Source organism: Lactuca serriola, chromosome 1, assembly GCF_051521515.1.
Source record: "Lactuca serriola cultivar US96UC23 chromosome 1, Lser_US96UC23_V15, whole genome shotgun sequence".
In the NCBI taxonomy this organism is placed as follows: domain Eukaryota; kingdom Viridiplantae; phylum Streptophyta; class Magnoliopsida; order Asterales; family Asteraceae; genus Lactuca; species Lactuca serriola.
This window is the reverse complement of record NC_136408.1, coordinates 206,390,732-206,417,229: the sequence shown is the minus strand read 5'-3', so window position 1 is coordinate 206,417,229 and position 26,498 is coordinate 206,390,732. Positions and strand designations below refer to the sequence as shown.

Here is a 26,498-nt window from a genome sequence, read left to right as displayed (position 1 = left end):
CCATCAACCATGAACCGGAGGGCACCCGAGCATAGAAATAGCAAGAAAGAAAGGAAAAAAACCAAAAAACCGCACGTAAAACGTAAAAAGAAAACGCAAACGGACAACGAAAAAGGGGGGTGCAACACGACGATTTCCCAGGGGGTCACCAATCCTAGTACAACTCTCGCCCAAGCACGCGTAACTGCGAAGTTCTGATGGGATCCGGTGCATTAGTGTTGTTATGATCACACCCAAAATAATATCCATGTTTATTGTTTTGTGTGTTACAAGACGCATAATCTCCTTTGTTTTTGTACGCGGGGCGTGGGATCCATGTGACCGACCGGCTCCGTTCCAAAAATACGAAAACCGTCAACCATAAACCGGAAGGCACCCGAGCATAGAAATACCCGAGAAAGAAAGGAAAAAAAACAAAAAACCGCACGTAAAATGTAAAAAAAATGCAAACGGACAACGAAAAAGGGGGGTGCAACACGAGGACTTCACAGGGGGTCACCCATCCTTGTACTACTCTCGCCCAAGCACGCTTAACTGCGGAGTTCTGATCGGATTCGATGCATTAGTGCTAGTATGATCGCACCCGAAATACTATCCATGTTTATTGCTTTTATGTTTTACCAAACGCAGAACCTCCTTTGTTTTGGTACGCGGGGCATAGGACGTACGTGACTGATCGGCTCTGTTCCAGAAATACGAAAACCATCAACCATGAACCGGAGGGCACCCGAGCATAGAAATAGCAAGAAAGAATGGAAAAAAACCAAAAAACCGCACGTAAAATGTAAAAAAAAACGCAAACGGACAACGAAAGAGGAGGGTGCAAAACGAGGACTTCCCAGGGGGTCACCAATCCAAGTACTACTCTCGCCCAAGCACGCTTAACTGCGGAGTTCTGATGGGATCCGGTGCATTAGTGTTGTTATGATCACACCCAAAATAATATCCATGTTTATTGCTTTTATGTGTTACAAGACGCATAATCTCCTTTGTTTTTGTACGCGGGGCATGGGATCCACGTGACCGATCGGCTCCGTTCCAAAAATACGAAAACCATCAACCATAAACCGGAAGGCACCCGAGCATAGAAATAGCCAGAAAGAAAGCAAAAAAAACCAAAAAACCGCACGTAAAATGTTAAAAAAAATGCAAACGGACAACGAAAAATAGGGTGCAACACGAGCACTTCCCAGGGGGTCACCCATCCTTGTACAACTCTCGCCCAAGCACGTTTAACTGCGGAGTTCTGATGGGATTCGGTGCATTAGTGCTGGTATGATCGCACACGAAATACTATCCATGTTTATTGCTTTTATGTGTTACAAGACGCATAACCTTCTTTGTTTTGGTACGCTGGGCGTGGGACCCATGTGACCGATCGACTCAGTTCCAAAAATACGAAAACCATGAACCATGAACCGGAGGGCACCCGAGCATAGAAATAGCAAGAAAGAAAGGAAAAAAAACAAAAAACCGCACGTAAAATGTAAAAAAAAACGCAAACGGACAAACTAAAAATGGGGGTGCAACACGAGGAATTCCCAGGGGGTCACCAATCCTAGTACTACTCTCGCCCAAGCACGCTAAACTGCGGAGTTCTGATGGGATCCGGTGCATTAGTGCTGGTATGATCGCAGCCGAAATACTATTCATGTTCATTGCTTTTATGTGTTACCAGAGGCAGAACTTCCTTTGTTTTGGTACGCGGGGCGTGGGACCTACGTGACTGATCGGCTCCGTTCCAAAAATACGAAAACCATCAACCATAAACCGGAAGGCACCCGAGCATAGAAATAGCCAGAAAGAAAGGAAAAAAACAAAAAAAAACAGCACGTATAATGTAAAAAAAAAATGCAAACGGACAACGAAAAAGAGGGTGCAACACGAGCACTTCCAAGGGGGTCACCCATCCTTGTACTACTCTTGCCCAAGCACGCTTAACTGCGGAGTTCTGATGGGATACAGTGCATTAGTGCTGGTATGATCGCACACGAAATACTATCCATGTTTATTGCTTTTATGTGTTACAAGACGTAGAACCTTCTTTGTTTTGGTACGCGGGGCCTGGGATCCACGTGACCGATCGGCTCCGTTCCAAAAGTATGAAAACCATCAACCATAAACCGGAAGGCACCCGAGCATAGAAATAGCAAGAAAGAAAGGATAAAAAACCAAAAAACCGCACGTAAAATGTAAAAAAAAAATGCAAACGGACAACGAAAAAGAGGGTGCAACACGAGCACATCCCAGGGGGTCACCCATCCTTGTACCACTCTCGCCCAAGCACGCTTAACTGCGGAGTTTTGATGGGATTCGGTGCATTAGTGCTGGTATGATAGCACACAAAATACTATCCATGTTTATTGCTTTTATGTGTTACAAGACGCAGAGCCTACTTTGTTTTGGTACTTGGGGCGTGGGACCCATGTGACCGATCGGCTCCGTTCCAAAAATACGAAAACCATCAACCATGAACCGGAGGGCACCCGAGCATAGAAATAGCAAGAAAGAAAGGAAAAAAACCAAAAAACCGCACGTAAAATGTAAAAAGAAAACGCAAACGGACAACGAAAAAGGGGGGTGCAACACGACGATTTCCCAGGGGGGTCACCAATCCTAGTACTACTCTCGCCCAAGCACGCTTAACTGCGGAGTTCTGATGGGATACGGTGCATTAGTGCTGGTATGATCGCACACGAAATACTATCAATGTTTATTGCTTTTATGTGTTACAAGACGCAGAACCTTCTTTGTTTTGGTACGCGGGGCCTGGGATCCACGTGACCGATCGGCTCCGTTCCAAAAATACGAAAAACAACAACCATAAAACGGAAGGCACCCGAGCATAGAAATAGCAAGAAAGAAAGGATAAAAAACCATAAAACCGCACGTAAAATGTAAAAAAAAATGCAAACGGACAACGAAAAAGAGGGTGCAACACGAGCACATCCCAGGGGGTCACCCATCCTTGTACCACTCTCGCCCAAGCACGCTTAACTGCGGAGTTCTGATGGGATTCGGTGCATTAGTGCTGGAATGATAACACACAAAATACTATCCATGTTTATTGCTTTTATGTGTTACAAGACGCAGAGCCTACTTTGTTTTGGTACGCGGGGCGTGGGACCCATGTGACCGATCGGCTCCGTTCCAAAAATACGAAAACCATCAACCATGAACCGGAGGGCACCCGAGCATAGAAATAGCAAGAAAGAAAGGAAAAAAACCAAAAAACCGCACGTAAAACGTAAAAAGAAAACGCAAACGGACAACGAAAAAGGGGGGTGCAACACGACGATTTCCCAGGGGGTCACCAATCCTAGTACTACTCTCGCCCAAGCACGCGTAACTGCGGAGTTCTGATGGGATCCGGTGCATTAGTGCTGTTATGATCACACCCAAAATAATATCCATGTTTATTGCTTTTGTGTGTTACAAGACGCATAATCTCCTTTGTTTTTGTACGCGGGGCGTGGGATCCACGTGACCGACCGGCTCCGTTCCAAAAATACGAAAACCATCAACCATAAACCGGAAGGCACCCGAGCAAAGAAATACCCGAGAAAGAAAGGAAAAAAAAACAAAAAACCGCACGTAAAATGTAAAAAAAATGCAAACGGACAACGAAAAAGGGGGGTGCAACACGAGGACTTCACAGGGGGTCACCCATCCTTGTACTACTCTCGCCCAAGCACGCTTAACTGCGGAGTTCTGATCGGATTCGATGCATTAGTGCTAGTATGATCGCACCCGAAATACTATCCATGTTTATTGCTTTTATGTTTTACCAAACGCAGAACCTCCTTTGTTTTGGTACGCGGGGCGTAGGACGTACGTGACTGATCGGCTCCGTTCCAGAAATACGAAAACCATCAACCATGAACCGGAGGGCACCCGAGCATAGAAATAGCAAGAAAGAATGGAAAAAAACCAAAAAACCGCACGTAAAATGTAAAAAAAACGCAAACGGACAACGAAAGAGGAGGGTGCAAAACGAGGACTTCCCAGGGGGTCACCAATCCAAGTACTACTCTCGCCCAAGCACGCTTAACTGCGGAGTTCTGATGGGATCCGGTGCATTAGTGTTGTTATGATCACACCCAAAATAATATCCATGTTTATTGCTTTTATGTGTTACAAGACGCATAATCTCCTTTGTTTTTGTACGCGGGGCATGGGATCCACGTGACCGATCGGCTCCGTTCCAAAAATACGAAAACCATCAACCATAAACCGGAAGGCACCCGAGCATAGAAATAGCCAGAAAGAAAGCAAAAAAAACCAAAAAACCGCACGTAAAATGTTAAAAAAATGCAAACGGACAACGAAAAATAGGGTGCAACACGAGCACTTCCCAGGGGGTCACCCATCCTTGTACAACTCTCGCCCAAGCACGCTTAACTGCGGAGTTCTGATGGGATTCGGTGCATTAGTGCTGGTATGATCGCACACGAAATACTATCCATGTTTATTGCTTTTATGTGTTACAAGACGCATAACCTTCTTTGTTTTGGTACGCTGGGCGTGGGACCCATGTGACCGATCGACTCAGTTCCAAAAATACGAAAACCATGAACCATGAACCGGAGGGCACCCGAGCATAAAAATAGCAAGAAAGAAAGAAAAAAAACAAAAAACCGCACGTAAAATGTAAAAAAAAAAACGCAAACGGACAAACTAAAAATGGGGGTGCAACACGAGGACTTCCCAGGGGGTCACCAATCCTAGTACTACTCTCGCCCAAGCACGCTTAACTGCGGAGTTCTGATGGGATCCGGTGCATTAGTGCTGGTATGATCGCAGCCGAAATACTATTCATGTTCATTGCTTTTATGTGTTACCAGAGGCAGAACTTCCTTTGTTTTGGTACGCGGGGCGTGGGACCTACGTGACTGATCGGCTCCGTTCCAAAAATACGAAAACCATCAACCATGAACCGGAGGGCACCGGAGCATAGAAATAGCAAGAAAGAAAGGAAAAAAAAACCAAAAAACCGCACGTAAAATGTAAAAAAGAAAACACAAACGGACAAACTAAAAAGGGGGTGCAACACGAGGACTTCCCAGGGGGTCACCAATCCTAGTACTACTCTCGCCCAAGCACGCTTAACTGCGGAGGTATGATGGGATCCAGTGCATTAGTGCTGGTATGATCGCACCCGAAATACTATTCATGTTCATTGCTTTTATGTGTTACCAGAGGCAGAACTTCCTTTGTTTTGGTACGCGGGGCGTGGGACCTACGTGACTGATCGGCTCCGTTCCAAAAATACGAAAACCATCAACCATGAACCGGAGGGCACCAGAGCATAGAAATAGCAAGAAAGAAAGGAAAAAAAACCAAAAAACCGCACGTAAAATGTAAAAAAGAAAACGCAAACGGACAAACTAAAAAGGGGGTGCAACACGAGGACTTCCCAGGGGGTCACAAATCCTAGTACTACTCTCGCCCAAGCTCGCTTAACTGCGGAGGTCTGATAGGATCCGGTGCATTAGTGCTGGTATGATCGCACCCGAAATACTATTCATGTTCATTGCTTTTATGTGTTACCAGACGCAGAACTTCCTTTGTACCACTCTCGCCCAAGCACTCTTAACTGCGGAGTTTTGATGGGATTCGGTGCATTAGTGCTGGTATGATAGCACACAAAAGACTATCCATGTTTATTGCTTTTATGTGTTACAAGAGGCAGAGCCTACTTTGTTTTGGTACGCGGGGCGTGGGACCCATGGGACCGATCGGCTCCGTTCCAAAAATACGAAAACCATCAACCATAAAACGGAAGGCACCCGAGCATAGAAATAGCAAGAAAGAAAGGATAAAAAACCATAAAACCGCACGTAAAATGTAAAAAAAGTGCAAACGGACAACGAAAAAGAGGGTGCAACACAAGCACATCCCAGGGGGTCACCCATCCTTGTACCACTCTCGCCCAAGCACGCTAAACTGCGGAGTTCTGATGGGATTCGGTGCATTAGTGCTGGTATGATAGCACACAAAATACTATCCATGTTTATTGCTTTTATGTGTTACAAGACGCAGAGCCTACTTTGTTTTGGTACGCGGGGCGTGGGACCCATGTGACCGATCGGCTCCGTTCCAAAAATACGAAAACCATCAGCCATGAACCGGAGGGCACCCGAGCATAGAAATAGCAAGAAAGAAAGGAAAAAAACCAAAAAACCGCACGTAAAATGTAAAAAGAAAACGCAAACGGACAACGAAAAAGGGGGGTGCAACACGACGATTTCCCAGGGGGGCACCAATCCTAGTACTAATCTCGCCCAAGCACGCTTAACTGCGGAGTTCTGATGGGATCCGGTGCATTAGTGCTGTTATGATCAGACCCAAAATAATATCCATCTTTATTGCTTTTATGTGTTACAAGATTCAGAATCTCCTTTGTTTTTGTACGCGGGGCGTGGGATCCACGTGACCGATCGGCTCCGTTCCAAAAATACGAAAACCATCAACCATAAACTGGAAGGCACCCAAGCATAGAAATACCCGAGAAAGAAAGGAAAAAAAACAAAAAACCGCACGTAAAATGTAAAAAAAATGCAAACGGACAACAAAAAAGGGGGGTGCAACACGAGGACTTCACAGGGGGTCACCCATCCTTGTACTACTCTCGCCCAAGCACGCTTAACTGCGGAGTTCTGATCGGATTCGATGCATTAGTGCTAGTATGATCGCACCCGAAATACTATCCATGTTTATTCCTTTTATGTTTTACCAGACGCAGAACCTCCTTTGTTTTGGTACGCGGGGCGTAGGACGTACGTGACTTATCGGCTCCGTTCCAGAAATACGAAAACCATCAACCATGAACCGGAGGGCACCCGAGCATAGAAATAGCAAGAAAGAATGGAAAAAAACCAAAAAACCGCACGGAAAATGTAAAAAAAAAACGCAAACGGACAACGAAAAAGGAGGGTGCAAAACGAGGACTTCCCAGGGGGTCACCAATCCAAGTACTACTCTCGCCCAAACACGCTTAACTGCGGAGTTCTGATGGGATCCGGTACATTAGTGTTGTTATGATCACACCCAAAATAATATCCATGTTTATTGCTTTTATGTGTTACAAGACGCATAATCTCCTTTGTTTTTGTACGCGGGGCGTGGGATCCACGTCACCGATCGGCTCCGTTCCAAAAATACGAAAACCATCAACCATAAACCGGAAGACACCCGAGCATAGAAATAGCCAGAAAGAAAGCAAAAAAAACCAAAAAACCGCACGTGAAATGTTAAAAAAAATGCAAACGGACAACGAAAAAGAGGGTGCAACACGAGCACTTCCCAGGGGGTCACCCATCCTTGTACAACTCTCGCCCAAGCACGCTTAACTGCGGAGTTCTGATGGGATTCGGTGCATTAGTGCTGGTATGATCGCACACGAAATACTATCCATGTTTATTGCTTTTATGTGTTACAAGACGCATAACCTTCTTTGTTTTGGTACGCGGGGCGTGGGACCCATGTGACCGATCGACTCAGTTCCAAAAATACGAAAACCATGAACCATGAACCGGAGGGCACCCGAGCATAGAAATAGCAAGAAAGAAAGGAAAAAAAACAAAAAAACAGCACGTATAATGTAAAAAAAATGCAAACGGACAACGAAAAAGAGGATGCAACACGAGCACATCCCAGGGGGTCACCCATCCTTGTACTACTCTCGCCCAAGCACGCTTAACTGCGGAGTTCTGATGGGATTCGGTGCATTAGTGCTGGTGTGATACCACACGAAATACTATCCATTTTTATTGCTTTTATGTGTTACAAGACGCAGAGCCTACTTTGTTTTGGTACGCGGGGCGTGGGACCCATGTGACCGATTGACTCCGTTCCAAAAATACGAAAACCATCAACCATGAACCGGAGGGCACCCGAGCATAGAAATAGCAAGAAAGAAAGGAAAAAAACCAAAAAACCACACGTAAAATGTAAAAAGAAAACGCAAACGGACAACGAAAAAGGGGGGTGCAACACAAGGATTTCCCAGGGGGTCACCAATCCTAGTACTACTCTCGCCCAAGCACGCTTAACTGCGGAGTTCTGATGGGATCTGGTGCATTAGTGCTGTTATGATCACACGCAAAATAATATCCATGTTTATTGCTTTTATGTGTTACAAGACGCATAATCTCCTTTGTTTTTGTACGCGGGGCGTGGGATTCACGTGACCGACCGGCTCCGTTCCAAAAATACGAAAACCATCAACCATAAACCGGAAGGCACCCGAGCATAGAAATACCCGAGAAAGAAAGGAAAAAAAACAAAAAACCACACGTAAAATGTAAAAAAAATGCAAACGGACAACGAAAAAGGGGGGTGCAACACGAGGACTTCACAGGGGGTCACCCATCCTTGTACTACTCTCGCCCAAGCACGCTTAACTGCGGAGTTCTGATCGGATTCGATGCATTAGTGCTAGTATGATCGCACCCGAAATACTATCCATGTTTATTGCTTTTATGTTTTACCAGACGCAGAACCTCCTTTGTTTTGGTACGCGGGGCGTAGGACGTACGTGACTGATCGGCTCCGTTCCAGAAATACGAAAACCATCAACCATAAACCGGAGGGCACCCGAGCATAGAAATAGCAAGAAAGAATGGAAAAAAACCAAAAAACCGCACGTAAAATGTAAAAAAAAAACGCAAACGGACAACGAAAAAGGAGGGTGCAAAACGAGGACTTCCCAGGGGGTCACCAATCCAAGTACTACTCTCGCCCAAGCACGCTTAACTGCGGAGTTCTGATGGGATTCGGTGCATTAGTGCTGGTATGATCGCACACGAAATACTATCCATGTTTATTGCTTTTATGTGTTACAAGACGCAGAACCTTCTTTGTTTTGGTACGCGGGGGGTGGGATCCACGTGACCGATCGGCTCCCTTCCAAAAATACGAAAACCATCAACCATAAACCGGAAGGCACCCGAGCATAGAAATAGCCAGAAAGAAAGCAAAAAAAACCAAAAAACCGCATGTAAAATGTTAAAAAAAATGCAAACGGACAACGAAAAAGAGGGTGCAACACGAGCACTTCCCAGGGGGTCACCCATCCTTGTACAACTCTCGCCCAAGCACGCTTAACTGCGGAGTTCTGATGGGATTCGGTGCATTAGTGCTGGTATGATCGCACACGAAATACTATCCATGTTTATTGCTTTTATGTGTTACAAGACGCATAACCTTCTTTGTTTTGGTACGCGGGGCGTGGGACCCATGTGACCGATCGACTCAGTTCCAAAAATACGAAAACCATGAACCATGAACCGGAGGGCACCCAAGCATAGAAATAGCAAGAAAGAAAGGAAAAAAAAACAAAAAACCGCACGTAAAATGTAAAAAAAAAAACGCAAACGGACAAACTAAAAATGGGGGTGCAACACGAGGACTTCCCAGGGGGTCACCAATCCTAGTACTACTCTCGCCCAAGCACGCTTAACTGCGGAGGTCTGATGGGATCCGGTGCATTAGTGCTGGTATGATCGCACCCGAAATACTATTCATGTTCATTGCTTTTATGTGTTACCAGAGGCAGAACTTCCTTTGTTTTGGTACGCGGGGCGTGGGACCTACGTGACTGATCGGCTCCGTTCCAAAAATACGAAAACCATCAACCATGAACCGGAGGGCACCGGAGCATAGAAATAGCAAGAAAGAAAGGAAAAAAAACCAAAAAACCGCACGTAAAATGTAAAAAAGAAAACACAAACGGACAAACTAAAAAGGGGGTGCAACACGAGGACTTCCCAGGGGGTCACCAATCCTAGTACTACTCTTGCCCAAGCACGCTTAACTGCGGAGGTCTGATGGGATCCAGTGCATTAGTGCTGGTATGATCGCACCCGAAATACTATTCATGTTCATTGCTTTTATGTGTTACCAGAGGCAGAACTTCCTTTGTTTTGGTACGCGGGGCGTGGGACCTACGTGACTGATCGGCTCCGTTCCAAAAATACGAAAACCATCAACCATGAACCGGAGGGCACCAGAGCATAGAAATAGCAAGAAAGAAAGGAAAAAAAACCAAAAAACCGCACGTAAAATGTAAAAAAGAAAACGCAAACGGACAAACTAAAAAGGGGGTGCAACACGAGGACTTCCCAGGGGGTCACAAATCCTAGTACTACTCTCGCCCAAGCTCGCTTAACTGCGGAGGTCTGATAGGATCCGGTGCATTAGTGCTGGTATGATCGCACCCGAAATACTATTCATGTTCATTGCTTTTATGTGTTACCAGACGCAGAACTTCCTTTGTACCACTCTCGCCCAAGCACTCTTAACTGCGGAGTTTTGATGGGATTCGGTGCATTAGTGCTGGTATGATAGCACACAAAAGACTATCCATGTTTATTGCTTTTATGTGTTACAAGAGGCAGAGCCTACTTTGTTTTGGTACGCGGGGTGTGGGACCCATGGGACCGATCGGCTCCGTTCCAAAAATACGAAAACCATCAACCATAAAACGGAAGGCACCCGAGCATAGAAATAGCAAGAAAGAAAGGATAAAAAACCATAAAACCGCACGTAAAATGTAAAAAAAGTGCAAACGGACAACGAAAAAGAGGGTGCAACACGAGCACATCCCAGGGGGTCACCCATCCTTGTACCACTCTCGCCCAAGCACGCTTAACTGCGGAGTTCTGATGGGATTCGGTGCATTAGTGCTGGTATGATAGCACACAAAATACTATCCATGTTTATTGCTTTTATGTGTTACAAGACGCAGAGCCTACTTTGTTTTGGTACGCGGGGCGTGGGACCCATGTGACCGATCGGCTCCGTTCCAAAAATACGAAAACCATCAGCCATGAACCGGAGGGCACCCGAGCATAGAAATAGCAAGAAAGAAAGGAAAAAAACCAAAAAACCGCACGTAAAACGTAAAAAGAAAACGCAAACGGACAACGAAAAAGGGGGGTGCAACACGACGATTTCCCAGGGGGTCACCAATCCTAGTACTAATCTCGCCCAAGCACGCTTAACTGCGGAGTTCTGATGGGATCCGGTGCATTAGTGCTGTTATGATCAGACCCAAAATAATATCCATCTTTATTGCTTTTATGTGTTACAAGATTCAGAATCTCCTTTGTTTTTGTACGCGGGGCGTGGGATCCACGTGACCGATCGGCTCCGTTCCAAAAATACGAAAACCATCAACCATAAACTGGAAGGCACCCGAGCATAGAAATACCCGAGAAAGAAAGGAAAAAAAACAAAAAACCGCACGTAAAATGTAAAAAAAAATGCAAACGGACAACAAAAAAGGGGGGTGCAACACGAGGACTTCACAGGGGGTCACCCATCCTTGTACTACTCTCGCCCAAGCACGCTTAACTGCGGAGTTCTGATCGGATTCGATGCATTAGTGCTAGTATGATCGCGCCCGAAATACTATCCATGTTTATTCCTTTTATGTTTTACCAGACGCAGAACCTCCTTTGTTTTGGTACGCGGGGCGTAGGACGTACGTGACTTATCGGCTCCGTTCCAGAAATACGAAAACCATCAACCATGAACCGGAGGGCACCCGAGCATAGAAATAGCAAGAAAGAATGGAAAAAAACCAAAAAACCGCACGGAAAATGTAAAAAAAAAACGCAAACGGACAACGAAAAAGGAGGGTGCAAAACGAGGACTTCCTAGGGGGTCACCAATCCAAGTACTACTCTCGCCCAAGCACGCTTAACTGCGGAGTTCTGATGGGATCCGGTACATTAGTGTTGTTATGATCACACCCAAAATAATATCCATGTTTATTGCTTTTATGTGTTACAAGACGCATAATCTCCTTTGTTTTTGTACGCGGGGCGTGGGATCCACGTGACCGATCGGCTCCGTTCCAAAAATACGAAAACCATCAACCATAAACCGGAAGACACCCGAGCATAGAAATAGCCAGAAAGAAAGCAAAAAAAACAAAAAAACCGCACGTGAAATGTTAAAAAAAATGCAAACGGACAACGAAAAAGAGGGTGCAACACGAGCACTTCCCAGGGGGTCACCCATCCTTGTACAACTCTCGCCCAAGCACGCTTAACTGCGGAGTTCTGATGGGATTCGGTGCATTAGTGTTGGTATGATCGCACACGAAATACTATCCATGTTTATTGCTTTTATGTGTTACAAGACGCATAACCTTCTTTGTTTTGGTACGCGGGGCGTGGGACCCATGTGACCGATCGACTCAGTTCCAAAAATACGAAAACCATGAACCATGAACCGGAGGGCACCCGAGCATAGAAATAGCAAGAAAGAAAGGAAAAAAACAAAAAAACAGCACGTATAATGTAAAAAAAATGCAAACGGACAACGAAAAAGAGGATGCAACACGAGCACATCCCAGGGGGTCACCCATCCTTGTACTACTCTCGCCCAAGCACGCTTAACTGCGGAGTTCTGATGGGATTCGGTGCATTAGTGCTGGTGTGATACCACACGAAATACTATCCATTTTTATTGCTTTTATGTGTTACAAGACGCAGAGCCTACTTTGATTTGGTACGCGGGGCGTGGGACCCATGTGACCGATTGGCTCCGTTCCAAAAATACGAAAACCATCAACCATGAACCGGAGGGCACCCGAGCATAGAAATAGCAAGAAAGAAAGGAAAAAAACTAAAAAACCACACGTAAAATGTAAAAAGAAAACGCAAACGGACAACGAAAAAGGGGGGTGCAACACAAGGATTTCCCAGGGGGTCACCAATCCTAGTACTACTCTCGCCCAAGCACGCTTAACTGCGGAGTTCTGATGGGATCTGGTGCATTAGTGCTGTTATGATCACACGCAAAATAATATCCATGTTTATTGCTTTTATGTGTTACAAGACGCATAATCTCCTTTGTTTTTGTACGCGGGGCGTGGGATTCACGTGACCGACCGGCTCCGTTCCAAAAATACGAAAACCATCAACCATAAACCGGAAGGCACCCGAGCATAGAAATACCCGAGAAAGAAAGGAAAAAAAAACAAAAAACCACACGTAAAATGTAAAAAAAATGCAAACGGACAACGAAAAAGGGGGGTGCAACACGAGGACTTCACAGGGGGTCACCCATCCTTGTACTACTCTCGCCCAAGCACGCTTAACTGCGGAGTTCTGATCGGATTCGATGCATTAGTGCTAGTATGATCGCACCCGAAATACTATCCATGTTTATTGCTTTTATGTTTTACCAGACGCAGAACCTCCTTTGTTTTGGTACGCGGGGCGTAGGACGTACGTGACTGATCGGCTCCGTTCCAGAAATACGAAAACCATCAACCATAAACCGGAGGGCACCCGAGCATAGAAATAGCAAGAAAGAATGGAAAAAAACCAAAAAACCGCACGTAAAATGTAAAAAAAAAACGCAAACGGACAACGAAAAAGGAGGGTGCAAAACGAGGACTTCCCAGGGGGTCACCAATCCAAGTATTACTCTCGCCCAAGCACGCTTAACTGCGGAGTTCTGATGGGATTCGGTGCATTAGTGCTGGTATGATCGCACACGAAATACTATCCATGTTTATTGCTTTTATGTGTTACAAGACGCAGAACCTTCTTTGTTTTGGTACGCGGGGGGTGGGATCCACGTGACCGATCGGCTCCCTTCCAAAAATACGAAAACCATCAACCATAAACCGGAAGGCACCCGAGCATAGAAATAGCCAGAAAGAAAGCAAAAAAAACCAAAAAACCGCATGTAAAATGTTAAAAAAAATGCAAACGGACAACGAAAAAGAGGGTGCAACACGAGCACTTCCCAGGGGGTCACCCATCCTTGTACAACTCTCGCCCAAGCACGCTTAACTGCGGAGTTCTGATGGGATTCGGTGCATTAGTGCTGGTATGATCGCACACGAAATACTATCCATATTTATTGCTTTTATGTGTTACAAGACGCATAACCTTCTTTGTTTTGGTACGCGGGGCGTGGGACCCATGTGACCGATCGACTCAGTTCCAAAAATACGAAAACCATGAACCATGAACCGGAGGGCACCCAAGCATAGAAATAGCAAGAAAGAAAGGAAAAAAAAACAAAAAACCGCACGTAAAATGTAAAAAAAAAAAACGCAAACGGACAAACTAAAAATGGGGGTGCAACACGAGGACTTCCCAGGGGGTCACCAATCCTAGTACTACTCTCGCCCAAGCACGCTTAACTGCGGAGGTCTGATGGGATCTGGTGCATTAGTGCTGGTATGATCGCACCCGAAATACTATTCATGTTCATTGCTTTTATGTGTTACCAGAGGCAGAACTTCCTTTGTTTTGGTACGCGGGGCGTGGGACCTACGTGACTGATCGGCTCCGTTCCAAAAATACGAAAACCATCAACCATGAACCGGAGGGCACCGGAGCATAGAAATAGCAAGAAAGAAAGGAAAAAAAAACCAAAAAACCGCACGTAAAATGTAAAAAAGAAAACACAAACGGACAAACTAAAAAGGGGGTGCAACACGAGGACTTCCCAGGGGGTCACCAATCCTAGTACTACTCTCGCCCAAGCACGCTTAACTGCGGAGGTCTGATGGGATCCAGTGCATTAGTGCTGGTATGATCGCACCCGAAATACTATTCATGTTCATTGCTTTTATGTGTTACCAGAGGCAGAACTTCCTTTGTTTTGGTACGCGGGGCGTGGGACCTACGTGACTGATCGGCTCCGTTCCAAAAATACGAAAACCATCAACCATGAACCGGAGGGCACCAGAGCATAGAAATAGCAAGAAAGAAAGGAAAAAAAACCAAAAAACCGCACGTAAAATGTAAAAAAGAAAACGCAAACGGACAAACTAAAAAGGGGGTGCAACACGAGGACTTCCCAGGGGGTCACAAATCCTAGTACTACTCTCGCCCAAGCTCGCTTAACTGCGGAGGTCTGATAGGATCCGGTGCATTAGTGCTGGTATGATCGCACCCGAAATACTATTCATGTTCATTGCTTTTATGTGTTACCAGACGCAGAACTTCCTTTGTACCACTCTCGCCCAAGCACTCTTAACTGCGGAGTTTTGATGGGATTCGGTGCATTAGTGCTGGTATGATAGCACACAAAAGACTATCCATGTTTATTGCTTTTATGTGTTACAAGAGGCAGAGCCTACTTTGTTTTGGTACGCGGGGTGTGGGACCCATGGGACCGATCGGCTCCGTTCCAAAAATACGAAAACCATCAACCATAAAACGGAAGGCACCCGAGCATAGAAATAGCAAGAAAGAAAGGATAAAAAACCATAAAACCGCACGTAAAATGTAAAAAAAGTGCAAACGGACAACGAAAAAGAGGGTGCAACACGAGCACATCCCAGGGGGTCACCCATCCTTGTACCACTCTCGCCCAAGCACGCTTAACTGCGGAGTTCTGATGGGATTCGGTGCATTAGTGCTGGTATGATAGCACACAAAATACTATCCATGTTTATTGCTTTTATGTGTTACAAGACGCAGAGCCTACTTTGTTTTGGTACGCGGGGCGTGGGACCCATGTGACCGATCGGCTCCGTTCCAAAAATACGAAAACCATCAGCCATGAACCGGAGGGCACCCGAGCATAGAAATAGCAAGAAAGAAAGGAAAAAAAACCAAAAAACCGCACGTAAAACGTAAAAAGAAAACGCAAACGGACAACGAAAAAGGGGGGTGCAACACGACGATTTCCCAGGGGGTCACCAATCCTAGTACTAATCTCGCCCAAGCACGCTTAACTGCGGAGTTCTGATGGGATCCGGTGCATTAGTGCTGTTATGATCAGACCCAAAATAATATCCATCTTTATTACTTTTATGTGTTACAAGATTCAGAATCTCCTTTGTTTTTGTACGCGGGGCGTGGGATCCACGTGACCGATCGGCTCCGTTCCAAAAATACGAAAACCATCAACCATAAACTGGAAGGCACCCGAGCATAGAAATACCCGAGAAAGAAAGGAAAAAAAACAAAAAACCGCACGTAAAATGTAAAAAAAAATGCAAACGGACAACAAAAAAGGGGGGTGCAACACGAGGACTTCACAGGGGGTCACCCATCCTTGTACTACTCTCGCCCAAGCACGCTTAACTGCGGAGTTCTGATCGGATTCGATGCATTAGTGCTAGTATGATCGCGCCCGAAATACTATCCATGTTTATTCCTTTTATGTTTTACCAGACGCAGAACCTCCTTTGTTTTGGTACGCGGGGCGTAGGACGTACGTGACTTATCGGCTCCGTTCCAGAAATACGAAAACCATCAACCATGAACCGGAGGGCACCCGAGCATAGAAATAGCAAGAAAGAATGGAAAAAAACCAAAAAACCGCACGGAAAATGTAAAAAAAAAACGCAAACGGACAACGAAAAAGGAGGGTGCAAAACGAGGACTTCCCAGGGGGTCACCAATCCAAGTACTACTCTCGCCCAAGCACGCTTAACTGCGGAGTTCTGATGGGATCCGGTACATTAGTGTTGTTATGATCACACCCAAAATAATATCCATGTTTATTGCTTTTATGTGTTACAAGACGCATAATCTCCTCTGTTTTTGTACGCGGGGCGTGGGATCCACGTGACCGATTGGCTCCGTTCCAAAAATACGAAAACCATCAACCATAAACCGGAAGACACCCGAGCATAGAAATAGCAAGAAAGAAAGCAAAAAAAACCAAAAAACCGCACGTGAAATGTTAAAAAAAATGCAAACGGACAACGAAAAAGAGGGTGCAACACGAGCACTTCCCAGGGGGTCACCCATCCTTGTACAACTCTCGCCCAAGCACGCTTAACTGCGGAGTTCTGATGGGATTCGGTGCATTAGTGTTGGTATGATCGCACACGAAATACTATCCATGTTTATTGCTTTTATGTGTTACAAGACGCATAACCTTCTTTGTTTTGGTACGCGGGGCGTGGGACCCATGTGACCGATCGACTCAGTTCCAAAAATACGAAAACCATGAACCATGAACCGGAGGGCACCCGAGCATAGAAATAGCAAGAAAGAAAGGAAAAAAACAAAAAAACAGCACGTATAATGTAAAAAAAATGCAAACGGACAACGAAAAAGAGGATGCAACACGAGCACATCCCAGGGGGTCACCCATCCTTGTACTACTCTCGCCCAAGCACGCTTAACTGCGGAGTTCTGATGGGATTCGGTGCATTAGTGCTGGTGTGATACCACACGAAATACTATCCATTTTTATTGCTTTTATGTGTTACAAGACGCAGAGCCTACTTTGTTTTGGTACGCGGGGCGCGGGACCCATGTGACCGATTGGCTCCGTTCCAAAAATACGAAAACCATCAACCATGAACCGGAGGGCACCCGAGCATAGAAATAGCAAGAAAGAAAGGAAAAAAACCAAAAAACCACACGTAAAATGTAAAAAGAAAACGCAAACGGACAACGAAAAAGGGGGGTGCAACACAAGGATTTCCCAGGGGGTCACCAATCCTAGTACTACTCTCGCCCAAGCACGCTTAACTGCGGAGTTCTGATGGGATCTGGTGCATTAGTGCTGTTATGATCACACGCAAAATAATATCCATGTTTATTGCTTTTATGTGTTACAAGACGCATAATCTCCTTTGCTTTTGTACGCGGGGCGTGGGATTCACGTGACCGACCGGCTCCGTTCCAAAAATACGAAAACCATCAACCATAAACCGGAAGGCACCCGAGCATAGAAATACCCGAGAAAGAAAGGAAAAAAAACAAAAAACCACACGTAAAATGTAAAAAAAATGCAAACGGACAACGAAAAAGGGGGGTGCAACACGAGGACTTCACAGGGGGTCACCCATCCTTGTACTACTCTCGCCCAAGCACGCTTAACTGCGGAGTTCTGATCGGATTCGATGCATTAGTGCTAGTATGATCGCACCCGAAATACTATCCATGTTTATTGCTTTTATGTTTTACCAGACGCAGAACCTCCTTTGTTTTGGTACGCGGGGCGTAGGACGTACGTGACTGATCGGCTCCGTTCCAGAAATACGAAAACCATCAACCATAAACCGGAGGGCACCCGAGCATAGAAATAGCAAGAAAGAATGGAAAAAAACCAAAAAACCGCACGTAAAATGTAAAAAAAAACGCAAACGGACAACGAAAAAGGAGGGTGCAAAACGAGGACTTCCCAGGGGGTCACCAATCCAAGTACTACTCTCGCCCAAGCACGCTTAACTGCGGAGTTCTGATGGGATTCGGTGCATTAGTGCTGGTATGATCGCACACGAAATACTATCCATGTTTATTGCTTTTATGTGTTACAAGACGCAGAACCTTCTTTGTTTTGGTACGCGGGGGGTGGGATCCACGTGACCGATCGGCTCCCTTCCAAAAATACGAAAACCATCAACCATAAACCGGAAGGCACCCGAGCATAGAAATAGCCAGAAAGAAAGCAAAAAAAACCAAAAAACCGCATGTAAAATGTTAAAAAAAATGCAAACGGACAACGAAAAAGAGGGTGCAACACGAGCACTTCCCAGGGGGTCACCCATCCTTGTACAACTCTCGCCCAAGCACGCTTAACTGCGGAGTTCTGATGGGATTCGGTGCATTAGTGCTGGTATGATCGCACACGAAATACTATCCATGTTTATTGCTTTTATGTGTTACAAGACGCATAACCTTCTTTGTTTTGGTACGCGGGGCGTGGGACCCATGTGACCGATCGACTCAGTTCCAAAAATACGAAAACCATGAACCATGAACCGGAGGGCACCCAAGCATAGAAATAGCAAGAAAGAAAGGAAAAAAAAAACAAAAAACCGCACGTAAAATGTAAAAAAAAAAACGCAAACGGACAAACTAAAAATGGGGGTGCAACACGAGGACTTCCCAGGGGGTCACCAATCCTAGTACTACTCTCGCCCAAGCACGCTTAACTGCGGAGGTCTGATGGGATCCAGTGCATTAGTGCTGGTATGATCGCACCCGAAATACTATTCATGTTCATTGCTTTTATGTGTTACCAGAGGCAGAACTTCCTTTGTTTTGGTACGCGGGGCGTGGGACCTACGTGACTGATCGGCTCCGTTCCAAAAATACGAAAACCATCAACCATGAACCGGAGGGCACCTGAGCATAGAAATAGCAAGAAAGAAAGGAAAAAAAACCAAAAAACTGCACGTAAAATGTAAAAAAGAAAACACAAACGGACAAACTAAAAAGGGGGTGCAACACGAGGACTTCCCAGGGGGTCACCAATCCGAGTACTACTCTCGCCCAAGCTCGCTTAACTGCGGAGGTCTGATAGGATCCGGTGCATTAGTGCTGGTATAATCACACCCGAAATACTATTCATGTTCATTGCTTTTATGTGTTACCAGACGCAGAACTTTCTTTGTACCACTCTCGCCCAAGCACGCTTAACTGCGGAGTTTTGATGGGATTCGGTGCATTAGTGCTGGTATGATAGCACACAAAATACTATCCATGTTTATTGCTTTTATGTGTTACAAGACGCAGAGCCTACTTTGTTTTGGTACGCGGGGCGTGGGACCCATGTGACCGATCGGCTCCGTTCCAAAAATACGAAAACCATCAACCATGAACCGGAGGGCACCCGAGCATAGAAATAGCAAGAAAGAAAGGAAAAAAACCAAAAAAACGCACGTAAAATGTAAAAAGAAAACGCAAACGGACAACGAAAAAGGGGGGTGCAACACGACGATTTCCCAGGGGGTCACCAATCCTAGTACTACTCTCGCCCAAGCACGCTTAACTGCGGAGTTCTGATGGGATACGGTGCATTAGTGTTGGTATGATCGCACACGAAATACTATCAATGTTTATTGCTTTTATGTGTTACAAGACGCAGAACCTTCTTTGTTTTGGTACTCGGGGCTTGGGATCCACGTGACCGATCGGCTCCGTTCCAAAAATACGAAAACCATCAACCATAAAACGGAAGGCACCCGAGCATAGAAATAGCAAGAAAGAAAGGATAAAAAACCATAAAACAGCACGTAAAATGTAAAAAAAAATGCAAACGGACAACGAAAAAGAGGGTGCAACACGACCACATCCCAGGGGGTCACCCGTCCTTGTACAACTCTCGCCCAAGCACGCTTAACTGCGGAGTTCTGATGGGATTCGGTGCATTAGTGCTGGTATGATCGCACACGAAATACTATCCATGTTTATTGCTTTTATGTGTTACAAGACGCATAACCTTCTTTGTTTTGGTATGCAGGGCGTGGGACCCATGTGACCGATCGACTTAGTTCCAAAAATACGAAAACCATGAACCATGAACCGAAGGGCACCCGAGCATAGAAATAGCAAGAAAGAAAGGAAAAAAAACAAAAAACCGCATGTAAAATGTAAAAAAAAAAAAAACGCAAACGGACAAACTAAAAAGGGGAGTGCAACACGAGGACTTCCCAGGGGGTCACCAATCCTAGTACTACTCTCGCCCAAGCACGCTTAACTGCGGAGGTCTGATGGGATCCGGTGCATTAGTGCTGGTATGATCGCACCCGAAATACTATTCATGTTCATTGCTTTTATGTGTTACCAGAGGCAGGCAGAACTTCCTTTGTTTTAGTACGCGGGGCGTGGGACCTACGTGACTGATCGGCTCCGTCCCAAAAATACGAAAACCATCAACCATGAACCGGAGGGCACCCGAGCATAGAAATAGCAAGAAAGAAAGGAAAAAAAACCAAAAAACCGCACGTAAAATGTAAAAAACAAAAACGCAAACGGACAACGAAAAAGGGGGGTGCAACACGAGGACTTCCCAGGGGGTCACCCATCCTAGTACTACTCTCGCCCAAGCAAGCTTAACTGCGGAGTTTTGATGGGATCCGGTGCATTAGTGCTGTTTGATCACACCCAAAATAATATCCATGTTTATTGCTTTTATGTGTTACAAGATGCAGAATCTCCTTTGTTTTTGTACGCGGGGCGTGGGATCCACGTGACCGATCGGCTCCGTTCCAAAAATACGAAAACCATCAACCATAAACCGGAAGGCACCCGAGCATAGAAATAGCCAGAAAGAAAGGAAAAAAACAAAAAAACAGCACGTATAATGTAAAAAAAAAATGCAAACGGACAACGAAAAAGAGGGTGCAACACGAGCACTTCCAAGGGGGTCACCCATCCTTGTAGTACTCTTGCCCAAGCACGCTTAACTGCGGAGTTCTGATGGGATACGGTGCATTAGTGCTGGTATGATCGCACACGAAATACTATCCATGTTTATTGCTTTTATGTGTTACAAGACGCAGAACCTTCTTTGTTTTGGTACGCGGGGCGTGGGATCCACGTGACCGATCGGCTCCGTTCCAAAAATACGAAAACCATCAACCATAAACTGGAAGGCACCTGAGCATAGAAATAGCAAGAAAGAAAGGATAACAAACCAAAAAACCGCACGTAAAATGTAAAAAACAATGCAAACGGACAACGAAAAAGAGGGTGCAACACGAGCACATCCCAGGGGGTCACCCATCCTTGTACTACTCTCGCCCAAGCACGCTTAACTGCGGAGTTCTGATGGGATTCGGTGCATTAGTGCTGGTGTGATAGCACACGAAATACTATCCATGTTTATTGCTTTTATGTGTTACAAGACGCAGAGCCTACTTTGTTTTGGTACGCGGGGCGTGGGACCCATGTGACCGATTGGCTCCGTTCCAAAAATACGAAAACCATCAACCATGAACCGGAGGGCACCCGAGCATAGAAATAGCAAGAAAGAAAGGAAAAAAACCAAAAAACCACACGTAAAATGTAAAAAGAAAACGCAAACGGACAACGAAAAAGGGGGGTGCAACACGAGGATTTCCAAGGGGGTCACCAATCCTAGTACTACTCTCGCCCAAGCACGCTTAACTGCGGAGTTCTGATGGGATCCGGTGCATTAGTGCTGTTATGATCACACCCAAAATAATATCCATGTTTATTGCTTTTATGTGTTACAAGACGCATAATCTCCTTTGCTTTTGTACGCGGGGCGTGGGATCCACGTGACCGATCGGCTCCGTTCCAAAAATACGAAAACCATCAACCATAAACCGGAAGGCACCCGAGCATAGAAATAGCCAGAAAGAAAAGAAAAAAAAAACGAAAAACCGCACGTAAAATGTAAAAAAAAAAATGCAAACGGACAACGAAAAAGAGGGTGCAACATGAGGACTTCCCAGGGGGTCACCCATCCTTGAACTACTCTCGCCCAAGCACGCTTAACTGCGGAGTTCTGATCGGATTCGATGCATTAGTACTAGTATCATCGCACCCGAAATACTATCCATGTTTATTGCTTTTATGTTTTACCAGACGCATAATCTCCTTTGTTTTGGTACGCGGGGCGTGGGACCTACGTGACTGATCGGCTCCATTCCAAAAATACGAAAACCATCAACCATGAACCGGAGGGCACCCGAGCATACAAATAGCAAGAAAGAATGGAAAAAACCAAAAAACCGCACGTAAAATGTAAAAAAAACGCAAACGGACAACGAAAAAGGAGGGTGCAAAACGAGGACTTCCCAGGGGGTCACCAATCCAAGTACTACTCTCGCCAAAGCACACTTAACTGCGGAGTTCTGATGGGATCCGGTGCATTAGTGCTGTTATGATCACACCCAAAATAATATCCATGTTTATTGCTTTTATGTGTTACAAGACGCATAAACTCCTTTGTTTTTGTACGCGGGGCGTGGGATCCACGTGACCGATCGGCTCCGTTCCAAAAATACGAAAACCATCAACCATAAACCGGAAGGCACCCGAGCATAGAAATAGACAGAAAGAAAGGAAAAAAAACCAAAAAACCGCACGTAAAATGTTAAAAAAAATGCAAACGGACAACGAAAAAGAGGGTGCAACACGAGCACTTCCCAGGGGGTCACCCATCCTTGTACAACTCTCGCCCAAGCACGCTTAACTGCGGAGTTCTGATGGGATTCGGTGCATTAGTGCTGGTATGATCGCACACGAAATACTAACCATGTTTATTGCTTTTATGTGTTACAAGACGCATAACCTTCTTTGTTTTGGTACGCAGGGCGTGGGACCCATGTGACCGATCGACTCAGTTCCAAAAATACGAAAACCATGAACCATGAACCGGAGGGCACCCGAGCATAGAAATAGCAAGAAAGAAAGGAAAAAAAAAACAAAAAACCGCATGTAAAATGTAAAAAAAAAAAAAAAACGCAAACGGACAAACTAAAAAGGGGTGTGCAACACGAGGACTTCCCAGGGGGTCACCAATCCTAGTACTACTCTCGCCCAAGCACGCTTAACTGCGGAGGTCTGATGGGATCCGGTGCATTAGTGCTGGTATGATCGCACCCGAAATAATATTCATGTTCATTGCTTTTATGTGTTACCAGAGGCAGGCAGAACTTCCTTTGTTTTAGTACGCGGGGCGTGGGACCTACGTGACTGATCGGCTCCGTTCCAAAAATACGAAAACCATCAACCATGAACCGGAGGGCACCCGAGCATAGAAATAGCAAGAAAGAAAGGAAAAAAAACCAAAAAACCGCACGTAAAATGTAAAAAACAAAAACGCAAACGGACAACGAAAAAGGGGGGTGCAACACGAGGACTTCCCAGGGGGTCACCCATCCTAGTACTACTCTCGCCCAAGCAAGCTTAACTGCGGAGTTTTGATGGGATCCGGTGCATTAGTGCTGTTTGATCACACCCAAAATAATATCCATGTTTATTGCTTTTATGTGTTACAAGATGCAGAATCTCCTTTGTTTTTGTACGCGGGGCGTGGGATCCACGTGACCGATCGGCTCCGTTCCAAAAATACGAAAACCATCAACCATAAACCGGAAGGCACCCGAGCATAGAAATAGCCAGAAAGAAAGGAAAAAAACAAAAAAACAGCACGTATAATGTAAAAAAAAAATGCAAACGGACAACGAAAAATAGGGTGCAACACGAGCACTTCCAAGGGGGTCACCCATCCTTGTACTACTCTTGCCCAAGCATGCTTAACTGCGGAGTTCTGATGGGATACGGTGCATTAGTGCTGGTATGATCGCACACGAAATACTATCCATGTTTATTGCTTTTATGTGTTACAAGACGCAGAACCTTCTTTGTTTTGGTACGCGGGGCGTGGGATCCACGTGACCGATCGGCTCCGTTCCAAAAATACGAAAACCATCAACCATAAACTGGAAGGCACCCGAGCATAGAAATAGCAAGAAAGAAAGGATAAAAAACCAAAAAACCGCACGTAAAATGTAAAAAACAATGCAAACGGACAACGAAAAAGAGGGTGCAACACGAGCACATCCCAGGGGGTCACCCATCCTTGTACTACTCTCGCCCAAGCACGCTTAACTGCGGAGTTCTGATGGGATTCGGTGCATTAGTGCTGGTGTGATAGCACACGAAATACTATCCATGTTTATTGCTTTTATGTGTTACAAGACGCAGAGCCTACTTTGTTTTGGTACGCGGGGCGTGGGACCCATGTGACCGATTGGCTCCGTTCCAAAAATACGAAAACCATCAACCATGAACCGGAGGGCACCCGAGCATAGAAATAGCAAGAAAGAGAGGAAAAAAACCAAAAAACCACACGTAAAATGTAAAAAGAAAACGCAAACGGACAACGAAAAAGGGGGGTGCAACACGAGGAATTCCCAGGGGGTCACCAATCCTAGTACTACTCTCGCCCAAGCACGCTAAACTGCGGAGTTCTGATGGGATCCGGTGCATTAGTGCTGTTATGATCACACCCAAAATAATATCCATGTTTATTGCTTTTATGTGTTACAAGACGCATAATCTCCTTTGTTTTTGTACGCGGGGCGTGGGATCCACGTGACCGATCGGCTCCGTTCCAAAAATACGAAAACCATCAACCATAAACCGGAAGGCACCCGAGTATAGAAATAGCCAGAAAGAAAAGAAAAAAAAAACGAAAAACCGCACGTAAAATGTAAGAAAAAAATGCAAACGGACAACGAAAAAGAGGGTGCAACATGAGGACTTCCCAGGGGGTCACCCATCCTTGTACAACTCTCGCCCAAGCACGCTTAACTGCGGAGTTCTGATCGGATTCGATGCATTAGTACTAGTATGATCGCACCCGAAATACTATCCATGTTTATTGCTTTTATGTTTTACCAGACGCATAATCTCCTTTGTTTTGGTACGCGGGGCGTGGGACCTACGTGACTGATCGGCTCCGTTCCAAAAATACGAAAACCATCAACCATGAACCGGAGGGCACCCGAGCATACAAATAGCAAGAAAGAATGGAAAAAAATCGCACGTAAAATGTAAAAAAACGCAAACGGACAACGAAAAACGAGGGTGCAAAACGAGGACTTCCCAGGGGGTCACCAATCCAAGTACTACTCTCGCCAAAGCACACTTAACTGCGGAGTTCTGATGGGATCCGGTGCATTAGTGCTGTTATGATCACACCCAAAATAATATCCATGTTTATTGCTTTTATGTGTTACAAGACGCATAAACTCCTTTGTTTTTGTACGCGGGGCGTGGGATCCACGTGACCGATCGGCTCCGTTCCAAAAATACGAAAACCATCAACCATAAACCGGAAGGCACCCGAGCATATAAATAGACAGAAAGAAAGGAAAAAAAAACCAAAAAACCGCACGTAAAATGTTAAAAAAAATGCAAACGGACAACGAAAAAGAGGGTGCAACACGAGCACTTCCCAGGGGGTCACCCATCCTTGTACAACTCTCGCCCAAGCACGCTTAACTGCGGAGTTCTGATGGGATTCGGTGCATTAGTGCTGGTATGATCGCACACGAAATACTAACCATGTTTATTGCTTTTATGTGTTACAAGACGCATAACCTTCTTTGTTTTGGTACGCGGGGCGTGGGACTCATGTGACCGATCAGCTCAGTTCCAAAAATACGAAAACCATGAACCATGAACCGGAGGGCACCCGAGCATAGAAATAGCAAGAAAGAAAGGAAAAAAAAACCGCACATAAAATGTAAAAAAAAAAACGCAAACGGACAAACTAAAAAGGGGGGTGCAACACGAGGACTTCCCAGGGGGTCACCAATCCTAATACTACTCTCGCCCAAGCACGCTTAACTGCGGAGGTCTGATGGGATCCGGTGCATTGGTGCATTAGTGCTGGTATGATCGCACCCGAAATACTATTCATGTTCATTGCTTTTATGTGTTACCAGAGGCAGGCAGAACTTCCTTTGTTTTAGTACGCGGGGCGTGGGACCTACGTGACTGATCGGCTCCGTTCCAAAAATACGAAAACCATCAACCATGAACCGGAGGGCACCCGAGCATAGAAATAGCAAGAAAGAAAGGAAAAAAAACCAAAAAACCGCACGTAAAATGTAAAAAACAAAAACGCAAACGGACAACGAAAAAGGGGGGTGCAACACGAGGACTTCCCAGGGGGTCACCCATCCTAGTACTACTCTCGCCCAAGCAAGCTTAACTGCGGAGTTTTGATGGGATCCGGTGCATTAGTGCTGTTTGATCACACCCAAAATAATATCCATGTTT

The 26,498-nt window shown here is 45.4% G+C and overlaps 63 non-coding genes and 11 pseudogenes across 63 annotated transcripts; all 74 read right to left on the bottom strand.

The window, feature by feature from the left end:
• Positions 1–116: 116 nt before the first annotated feature.
• On the bottom strand, positions 117–235 carry LOC145080284 (5S ribosomal RNA; annotated as a pseudogene).
• Positions 236–466: 231 nt separating this feature from the next.
• On the bottom strand, positions 467–585 carry LOC145076296 (5S ribosomal RNA). Its single transcript, XR_013692644.1, has one exon. It is a non-coding gene; the product is annotated as a 5S ribosomal RNA (ribosomal RNA).
• A 232-nt stretch (positions 586–817) lies between these two features.
• On the bottom strand, positions 818–936 carry LOC145078882 (5S ribosomal RNA). The gene has a single exon (XR_013694411.1). It is a non-coding gene; the product is annotated as a 5S ribosomal RNA (ribosomal RNA).
• Positions 937–1,168: 232 nt separating this feature from the next.
• LOC145076703 (5S ribosomal RNA) lies at positions 1,169–1,287 on the bottom strand. The gene has a single exon (XR_013692764.1). It is a non-coding gene; the product is annotated as a 5S ribosomal RNA (ribosomal RNA).
• A 233-nt stretch (positions 1,288–1,520) lies between these two features.
• Positions 1,521–1,639, bottom strand: LOC145074240 (5S ribosomal RNA). Its single transcript, XR_013691769.1, has one exon. It is a non-coding gene; the product is annotated as a 5S ribosomal RNA (ribosomal RNA).
• Positions 1,640–1,873: 234 nt separating this feature from the next.
• On the bottom strand, positions 1,874–1,992 carry LOC145079092 (5S ribosomal RNA). Its single transcript, XR_013694617.1, has one exon. It is a non-coding gene; the product is annotated as a 5S ribosomal RNA (ribosomal RNA).
• Positions 1,993–2,225: 233 nt separating this feature from the next.
• LOC145080016 (5S ribosomal RNA) lies at positions 2,226–2,344 on the bottom strand (annotated as a pseudogene).
• A 233-nt stretch (positions 2,345–2,577) lies between these two features.
• On the bottom strand, positions 2,578–2,697 carry LOC145079261 (5S ribosomal RNA). The gene has a single exon (XR_013694778.1). It is a non-coding gene; the product is annotated as a 5S ribosomal RNA (ribosomal RNA).
• Positions 2,698–2,929: 232 nt separating this feature from the next.
• Positions 2,930–3,048, bottom strand: LOC145079926 (5S ribosomal RNA; annotated as a pseudogene).
• Positions 3,049–3,281: 233 nt separating this feature from the next.
• LOC145079060 (5S ribosomal RNA) lies at positions 3,282–3,400 on the bottom strand. Its single transcript, XR_013694586.1, has one exon. It is a non-coding gene; the product is annotated as a 5S ribosomal RNA (ribosomal RNA).
• A 233-nt stretch (positions 3,401–3,633) lies between these two features.
• LOC145076288 (5S ribosomal RNA) lies at positions 3,634–3,752 on the bottom strand. The gene has a single exon (XR_013692642.1). It is a non-coding gene; the product is annotated as a 5S ribosomal RNA (ribosomal RNA).
• Positions 3,753–3,983: 231 nt separating this feature from the next.
• Positions 3,984–4,102, bottom strand: LOC145078881 (5S ribosomal RNA). The gene has a single exon (XR_013694410.1). It is a non-coding gene; the product is annotated as a 5S ribosomal RNA (ribosomal RNA).
• A 231-nt stretch (positions 4,103–4,333) lies between these two features.
• On the bottom strand, positions 4,334–4,452 carry LOC145075126 (5S ribosomal RNA). Its single transcript, XR_013692349.1, has one exon. It is a non-coding gene; the product is annotated as a 5S ribosomal RNA (ribosomal RNA).
• A 234-nt stretch (positions 4,453–4,686) lies between these two features.
• Positions 4,687–4,805, bottom strand: LOC145085392 (5S ribosomal RNA). Its single transcript, XR_013699792.1, has one exon. It is a non-coding gene; the product is annotated as a 5S ribosomal RNA (ribosomal RNA).
• A 236-nt stretch (positions 4,806–5,041) lies between these two features.
• Positions 5,042–5,160, bottom strand: LOC145076826 (5S ribosomal RNA). Its single transcript, XR_013692817.1, has one exon. It is a non-coding gene; the product is annotated as a 5S ribosomal RNA (ribosomal RNA).
• Positions 5,161–5,395: 235 nt separating this feature from the next.
• On the bottom strand, positions 5,396–5,514 carry LOC145078948 (5S ribosomal RNA). Its single transcript, XR_013694479.1, has one exon. It is a non-coding gene; the product is annotated as a 5S ribosomal RNA (ribosomal RNA).
• Positions 5,515–5,878: 364 nt separating this feature from the next.
• LOC145080151 (5S ribosomal RNA) lies at positions 5,879–5,997 on the bottom strand (annotated as a pseudogene).
• A 233-nt stretch (positions 5,998–6,230) lies between these two features.
• On the bottom strand, positions 6,231–6,349 carry LOC145079497 (5S ribosomal RNA). The gene has a single exon (XR_013695008.1). It is a non-coding gene; the product is annotated as a 5S ribosomal RNA (ribosomal RNA).
• Positions 6,350–6,581: 232 nt separating this feature from the next.
• On the bottom strand, positions 6,582–6,700 carry LOC145076284 (5S ribosomal RNA). Its single transcript, XR_013692641.1, has one exon. It is a non-coding gene; the product is annotated as a 5S ribosomal RNA (ribosomal RNA).
• A 233-nt stretch (positions 6,701–6,933) lies between these two features.
• On the bottom strand, positions 6,934–7,052 carry LOC145078673 (5S ribosomal RNA). Its single transcript, XR_013694209.1, has one exon. It is a non-coding gene; the product is annotated as a 5S ribosomal RNA (ribosomal RNA).
• Positions 7,053–7,284: 232 nt separating this feature from the next.
• Positions 7,285–7,403, bottom strand: LOC145075119 (5S ribosomal RNA). Its single transcript, XR_013692341.1, has one exon. It is a non-coding gene; the product is annotated as a 5S ribosomal RNA (ribosomal RNA).
• A 231-nt stretch (positions 7,404–7,634) lies between these two features.
• LOC145079998 (5S ribosomal RNA) lies at positions 7,635–7,753 on the bottom strand (annotated as a pseudogene).
• Positions 7,754–7,986: 233 nt separating this feature from the next.
• Positions 7,987–8,105, bottom strand: LOC145078911 (5S ribosomal RNA). Its single transcript, XR_013694439.1, has one exon. It is a non-coding gene; the product is annotated as a 5S ribosomal RNA (ribosomal RNA).
• Positions 8,106–8,337: 232 nt separating this feature from the next.
• LOC145076281 (5S ribosomal RNA) lies at positions 8,338–8,456 on the bottom strand. The gene has a single exon (XR_013692640.1). It is a non-coding gene; the product is annotated as a 5S ribosomal RNA (ribosomal RNA).
• Positions 8,457–8,689: 233 nt separating this feature from the next.
• On the bottom strand, positions 8,690–8,808 carry LOC145076371 (5S ribosomal RNA). Its single transcript, XR_013692661.1, has one exon. It is a non-coding gene; the product is annotated as a 5S ribosomal RNA (ribosomal RNA).
• Positions 8,809–9,040: 232 nt separating this feature from the next.
• Positions 9,041–9,159, bottom strand: LOC145075112 (5S ribosomal RNA). The gene has a single exon (XR_013692338.1). It is a non-coding gene; the product is annotated as a 5S ribosomal RNA (ribosomal RNA).
• A 236-nt stretch (positions 9,160–9,395) lies between these two features.
• Positions 9,396–9,514, bottom strand: LOC145085272 (5S ribosomal RNA). The gene has a single exon (XR_013699679.1). It is a non-coding gene; the product is annotated as a 5S ribosomal RNA (ribosomal RNA).
• A 235-nt stretch (positions 9,515–9,749) lies between these two features.
• Positions 9,750–9,868, bottom strand: LOC145073661 (5S ribosomal RNA). Its single transcript, XR_013691486.1, has one exon. It is a non-coding gene; the product is annotated as a 5S ribosomal RNA (ribosomal RNA).
• Positions 9,869–10,103: 235 nt separating this feature from the next.
• On the bottom strand, positions 10,104–10,222 carry LOC145078947 (5S ribosomal RNA). The gene has a single exon (XR_013694478.1). It is a non-coding gene; the product is annotated as a 5S ribosomal RNA (ribosomal RNA).
• A 364-nt stretch (positions 10,223–10,586) lies between these two features.
• On the bottom strand, positions 10,587–10,705 carry LOC145079309 (5S ribosomal RNA). Its single transcript, XR_013694831.1, has one exon. It is a non-coding gene; the product is annotated as a 5S ribosomal RNA (ribosomal RNA).
• Positions 10,706–10,938: 233 nt separating this feature from the next.
• LOC145079209 (5S ribosomal RNA) lies at positions 10,939–11,057 on the bottom strand. The gene has a single exon (XR_013694729.1). It is a non-coding gene; the product is annotated as a 5S ribosomal RNA (ribosomal RNA).
• A 233-nt stretch (positions 11,058–11,290) lies between these two features.
• LOC145078726 (5S ribosomal RNA) lies at positions 11,291–11,409 on the bottom strand. The gene has a single exon (XR_013694260.1). It is a non-coding gene; the product is annotated as a 5S ribosomal RNA (ribosomal RNA).
• Positions 11,410–11,642: 233 nt separating this feature from the next.
• Positions 11,643–11,761, bottom strand: LOC145079412 (5S ribosomal RNA). Its single transcript, XR_013694927.1, has one exon. It is a non-coding gene; the product is annotated as a 5S ribosomal RNA (ribosomal RNA).
• A 232-nt stretch (positions 11,762–11,993) lies between these two features.
• LOC145078736 (5S ribosomal RNA) lies at positions 11,994–12,112 on the bottom strand. Its single transcript, XR_013694269.1, has one exon. It is a non-coding gene; the product is annotated as a 5S ribosomal RNA (ribosomal RNA).
• Positions 12,113–12,342: 230 nt separating this feature from the next.
• On the bottom strand, positions 12,343–12,461 carry LOC145079997 (5S ribosomal RNA; annotated as a pseudogene).
• Positions 12,462–12,694: 233 nt separating this feature from the next.
• Positions 12,695–12,813, bottom strand: LOC145078910 (5S ribosomal RNA). The gene has a single exon (XR_013694438.1). It is a non-coding gene; the product is annotated as a 5S ribosomal RNA (ribosomal RNA).
• A 233-nt stretch (positions 12,814–13,046) lies between these two features.
• LOC145076276 (5S ribosomal RNA) lies at positions 13,047–13,165 on the bottom strand. Its single transcript, XR_013692639.1, has one exon. It is a non-coding gene; the product is annotated as a 5S ribosomal RNA (ribosomal RNA).
• A 233-nt stretch (positions 13,166–13,398) lies between these two features.
• LOC145078827 (5S ribosomal RNA) lies at positions 13,399–13,517 on the bottom strand. The gene has a single exon (XR_013694358.1). It is a non-coding gene; the product is annotated as a 5S ribosomal RNA (ribosomal RNA).
• Positions 13,518–13,749: 232 nt separating this feature from the next.
• LOC145075106 (5S ribosomal RNA) lies at positions 13,750–13,868 on the bottom strand. Its single transcript, XR_013692336.1, has one exon. It is a non-coding gene; the product is annotated as a 5S ribosomal RNA (ribosomal RNA).
• Positions 13,869–14,105: 237 nt separating this feature from the next.
• Positions 14,106–14,224, bottom strand: LOC145085634 (5S ribosomal RNA). Its single transcript, XR_013700027.1, has one exon. It is a non-coding gene; the product is annotated as a 5S ribosomal RNA (ribosomal RNA).
• Positions 14,225–14,460: 236 nt separating this feature from the next.
• Positions 14,461–14,579, bottom strand: LOC145085469 (5S ribosomal RNA). Its single transcript, XR_013699867.1, has one exon. It is a non-coding gene; the product is annotated as a 5S ribosomal RNA (ribosomal RNA).
• A 235-nt stretch (positions 14,580–14,814) lies between these two features.
• On the bottom strand, positions 14,815–14,933 carry LOC145078946 (5S ribosomal RNA). Its single transcript, XR_013694477.1, has one exon. It is a non-coding gene; the product is annotated as a 5S ribosomal RNA (ribosomal RNA).
• Positions 14,934–15,297: 364 nt separating this feature from the next.
• Positions 15,298–15,416, bottom strand: LOC145079308 (5S ribosomal RNA). Its single transcript, XR_013694830.1, has one exon. It is a non-coding gene; the product is annotated as a 5S ribosomal RNA (ribosomal RNA).
• Positions 15,417–15,650: 234 nt separating this feature from the next.
• On the bottom strand, positions 15,651–15,769 carry LOC145079208 (5S ribosomal RNA). Its single transcript, XR_013694728.1, has one exon. It is a non-coding gene; the product is annotated as a 5S ribosomal RNA (ribosomal RNA).
• Positions 15,770–16,002: 233 nt separating this feature from the next.
• LOC145078725 (5S ribosomal RNA) lies at positions 16,003–16,121 on the bottom strand. Its single transcript, XR_013694259.1, has one exon. It is a non-coding gene; the product is annotated as a 5S ribosomal RNA (ribosomal RNA).
• A 233-nt stretch (positions 16,122–16,354) lies between these two features.
• LOC145079147 (5S ribosomal RNA) lies at positions 16,355–16,473 on the bottom strand. The gene has a single exon (XR_013694669.1). It is a non-coding gene; the product is annotated as a 5S ribosomal RNA (ribosomal RNA).
• A 232-nt stretch (positions 16,474–16,705) lies between these two features.
• Positions 16,706–16,824, bottom strand: LOC145078735 (5S ribosomal RNA). Its single transcript, XR_013694268.1, has one exon. It is a non-coding gene; the product is annotated as a 5S ribosomal RNA (ribosomal RNA).
• Positions 16,825–17,054: 230 nt separating this feature from the next.
• On the bottom strand, positions 17,055–17,173 carry LOC145079996 (5S ribosomal RNA; annotated as a pseudogene).
• A 233-nt stretch (positions 17,174–17,406) lies between these two features.
• Positions 17,407–17,525, bottom strand: LOC145078909 (5S ribosomal RNA). The gene has a single exon (XR_013694437.1). It is a non-coding gene; the product is annotated as a 5S ribosomal RNA (ribosomal RNA).
• Positions 17,526–17,757: 232 nt separating this feature from the next.
• LOC145076270 (5S ribosomal RNA) lies at positions 17,758–17,876 on the bottom strand. Its single transcript, XR_013692638.1, has one exon. It is a non-coding gene; the product is annotated as a 5S ribosomal RNA (ribosomal RNA).
• A 232-nt stretch (positions 17,877–18,108) lies between these two features.
• LOC145076364 (5S ribosomal RNA) lies at positions 18,109–18,227 on the bottom strand. Its single transcript, XR_013692659.1, has one exon. It is a non-coding gene; the product is annotated as a 5S ribosomal RNA (ribosomal RNA).
• Positions 18,228–18,459: 232 nt separating this feature from the next.
• LOC145075102 (5S ribosomal RNA) lies at positions 18,460–18,578 on the bottom strand. The gene has a single exon (XR_013692326.1). It is a non-coding gene; the product is annotated as a 5S ribosomal RNA (ribosomal RNA).
• A 237-nt stretch (positions 18,579–18,815) lies between these two features.
• Positions 18,816–18,934, bottom strand: LOC145085468 (5S ribosomal RNA). Its single transcript, XR_013699866.1, has one exon. It is a non-coding gene; the product is annotated as a 5S ribosomal RNA (ribosomal RNA).
• A 235-nt stretch (positions 18,935–19,169) lies between these two features.
• Positions 19,170–19,288, bottom strand: LOC145078850 (5S ribosomal RNA). The gene has a single exon (XR_013694380.1). It is a non-coding gene; the product is annotated as a 5S ribosomal RNA (ribosomal RNA).
• A 366-nt stretch (positions 19,289–19,654) lies between these two features.
• On the bottom strand, positions 19,655–19,773 carry LOC145079233 (5S ribosomal RNA). The gene has a single exon (XR_013694751.1). It is a non-coding gene; the product is annotated as a 5S ribosomal RNA (ribosomal RNA).
• Positions 19,774–20,005: 232 nt separating this feature from the next.
• LOC145079941 (5S ribosomal RNA) lies at positions 20,006–20,124 on the bottom strand (annotated as a pseudogene).
• Positions 20,125–20,362: 238 nt separating this feature from the next.
• On the bottom strand, positions 20,363–20,481 carry LOC145085335 (5S ribosomal RNA). The gene has a single exon (XR_013699738.1). It is a non-coding gene; the product is annotated as a 5S ribosomal RNA (ribosomal RNA).
• Positions 20,482–20,721: 240 nt separating this feature from the next.
• On the bottom strand, positions 20,722–20,839 carry LOC145079056 (5S ribosomal RNA). Its single transcript, XR_013694583.1, has one exon. It is a non-coding gene; the product is annotated as a 5S ribosomal RNA (ribosomal RNA).
• Positions 20,840–21,071: 232 nt separating this feature from the next.
• LOC145079351 (5S ribosomal RNA) lies at positions 21,072–21,190 on the bottom strand. Its single transcript, XR_013694871.1, has one exon. It is a non-coding gene; the product is annotated as a 5S ribosomal RNA (ribosomal RNA).
• Positions 21,191–21,422: 232 nt separating this feature from the next.
• LOC145079285 (5S ribosomal RNA) lies at positions 21,423–21,541 on the bottom strand. Its single transcript, XR_013694807.1, has one exon. It is a non-coding gene; the product is annotated as a 5S ribosomal RNA (ribosomal RNA).
• A 233-nt stretch (positions 21,542–21,774) lies between these two features.
• On the bottom strand, positions 21,775–21,893 carry LOC145075891 (5S ribosomal RNA). Its single transcript, XR_013692541.1, has one exon. It is a non-coding gene; the product is annotated as a 5S ribosomal RNA (ribosomal RNA).
• A 235-nt stretch (positions 21,894–22,128) lies between these two features.
• LOC145080296 (5S ribosomal RNA) lies at positions 22,129–22,247 on the bottom strand (annotated as a pseudogene).
• A 230-nt stretch (positions 22,248–22,477) lies between these two features.
• LOC145079175 (5S ribosomal RNA) lies at positions 22,478–22,596 on the bottom strand. Its single transcript, XR_013694696.1, has one exon. It is a non-coding gene; the product is annotated as a 5S ribosomal RNA (ribosomal RNA).
• A 232-nt stretch (positions 22,597–22,828) lies between these two features.
• LOC145075097 (5S ribosomal RNA) lies at positions 22,829–22,947 on the bottom strand. The gene has a single exon (XR_013692306.1). It is a non-coding gene; the product is annotated as a 5S ribosomal RNA (ribosomal RNA).
• Positions 22,948–23,189: 242 nt separating this feature from the next.
• Positions 23,190–23,308, bottom strand: LOC145085606 (5S ribosomal RNA). The gene has a single exon (XR_013699999.1). It is a non-coding gene; the product is annotated as a 5S ribosomal RNA (ribosomal RNA).
• Positions 23,309–23,548: 240 nt separating this feature from the next.
• On the bottom strand, positions 23,549–23,666 carry LOC145079055 (5S ribosomal RNA). The gene has a single exon (XR_013694582.1). It is a non-coding gene; the product is annotated as a 5S ribosomal RNA (ribosomal RNA).
• A 232-nt stretch (positions 23,667–23,898) lies between these two features.
• LOC145079314 (5S ribosomal RNA) lies at positions 23,899–24,017 on the bottom strand. Its single transcript, XR_013694836.1, has one exon. It is a non-coding gene; the product is annotated as a 5S ribosomal RNA (ribosomal RNA).
• A 232-nt stretch (positions 24,018–24,249) lies between these two features.
• Positions 24,250–24,368, bottom strand: LOC145079284 (5S ribosomal RNA). Its single transcript, XR_013694806.1, has one exon. It is a non-coding gene; the product is annotated as a 5S ribosomal RNA (ribosomal RNA).
• Positions 24,369–24,601: 233 nt separating this feature from the next.
• LOC145077271 (5S ribosomal RNA) lies at positions 24,602–24,720 on the bottom strand. The gene has a single exon (XR_013693059.1). It is a non-coding gene; the product is annotated as a 5S ribosomal RNA (ribosomal RNA).
• A 234-nt stretch (positions 24,721–24,954) lies between these two features.
• Positions 24,955–25,073, bottom strand: LOC145079971 (5S ribosomal RNA; annotated as a pseudogene).
• A 222-nt stretch (positions 25,074–25,295) lies between these two features.
• LOC145079174 (5S ribosomal RNA) lies at positions 25,296–25,414 on the bottom strand. The gene has a single exon (XR_013694695.1). It is a non-coding gene; the product is annotated as a 5S ribosomal RNA (ribosomal RNA).
• Positions 25,415–25,647: 233 nt separating this feature from the next.
• On the bottom strand, positions 25,648–25,766 carry LOC145075090 (5S ribosomal RNA). Its single transcript, XR_013692305.1, has one exon. It is a non-coding gene; the product is annotated as a 5S ribosomal RNA (ribosomal RNA).
• Positions 25,767–25,995: 229 nt separating this feature from the next.
• LOC145078656 (5S ribosomal RNA) lies at positions 25,996–26,122 on the bottom strand (annotated as a pseudogene).
• Positions 26,123–26,362: 240 nt separating this feature from the next.
• LOC145079054 (5S ribosomal RNA) lies at positions 26,363–26,480 on the bottom strand. Its single transcript, XR_013694581.1, has one exon. It is a non-coding gene; the product is annotated as a 5S ribosomal RNA (ribosomal RNA).
• Positions 26,481–26,498: the final 18 nt, after the last annotated feature.